Genomic DNA, 1,300 nt, shown 5'->3' with positions numbered 1-1,300 from the left:
GGGACAGCATCTGGTTTTCCTCAGCTCATTAAGTGGGATCCATTTTGGTGTTAGAGCTCCTTGTACTTGGCTTTAACACAAGTGTTGGCATTCGATGCTCTGGACAGACTGGCCTGGCTGTGTGAGGCAGTAACCTTATAAATCTGATGTTAGAGGAACAGTTTCTCCCCCACTTTATCATTGTTCTTGTCCCCTATGAGCAGCTGTGCAATGGCAAAGCCGATCTGTTAATATTTGTGCTGAAGTTGGCTAAGACTGACCTTCCCCATGGAGAGGCTGAAATACAATGGTGCTGCTTTGTTCCTCAGAGCCCAGGCTCAGTATGGGGGAAAAGCACTTGAATCTCTGGGGCTTTACAACCTGCTTAGACTACTTAATAATCTTTCTATTTGTACTTCAGTTACATAGTCGTGTCTGGTGCAGGATTACTGTTCATTGCTCAGTCGTGTCTGACTCTTCTGACTCCATTTTGGGCTGTTCTTGGCAGAGGTAGTGAAGTGGTTTGCCACTTTCCTCTCCAGCTCATTTTACAGATGAGAAAACTGAGGCAAACAGGTGCAGGGTCACACAGCTAGTAGGTATCCGAGACTGGATTTGAACTTAGGTTAGGGGGTATTCAAAATGAAGTTTTTGGGAAGGAGGTGGTATCTGTGCTGAACTTTGAAGAAAAAACATGATTTCCTTGTGTAGAGATGACAAAGGAGCATGTTCCAGGTGTAAGGAAAAGCTCATGTGAATGCACCAAGTTGAAAAGTCAGAATGTAGTTCAGTTTCCTGGAGAAGAGGATGTGTGAAGGAGAATACTGAGAAATAAGTCTAGAACATTAGACTGGAAGCAGATTGTGGAGGAACTAAAATACCAAGTTTATAAACAGTCATAACAAGGGCAAGGCCAATGGGGCTTTGTTCCAGGGTAATGATATTTAGTGGGATGCACTTTCTCTACAGAAGTCTACTCCTTTCCCCATGCCATACATCACTCCCTCAGTCTTCACTCATTCTTTGCTTCTAGGTATAATAACTCACACGGTCCCTCTGCCACGTTGTCCCACTTCTTGGGTCTGTCTTCCTTCCCAGTTCCCATGGGAGTAAGGACAGGGACATCTGTGGCAAAAGCACTTGTTCTACTATCTCCACTTGTTCTAACTGTTTTTGCCTCTCCGTAATTCTTATCTCTTTGAATCAACAATGTATATACCAAATACAGAAGTAAGAAGACAGAACAGCTCTGTAGGAAATCAGGCTATGGACAAATGAGAGCCCAGACATGGAAACTCAGCTGGTTAGTCATTCCCCCCCC

Source organism: Petaurus breviceps, unplaced genomic scaffold (assembly GCF_028583685.1).
Source record: "Petaurus breviceps papuanus isolate PSGF00001 unplaced genomic scaffold, PetGlider_PUasm1.0 186, whole genome shotgun sequence".
Taxonomy (NCBI): domain Eukaryota; kingdom Metazoa; phylum Chordata; class Mammalia; order Diprotodontia; family Petauridae; genus Petaurus; species Petaurus breviceps.
Note: the sequence above shows the minus strand (reverse complement) of the source record.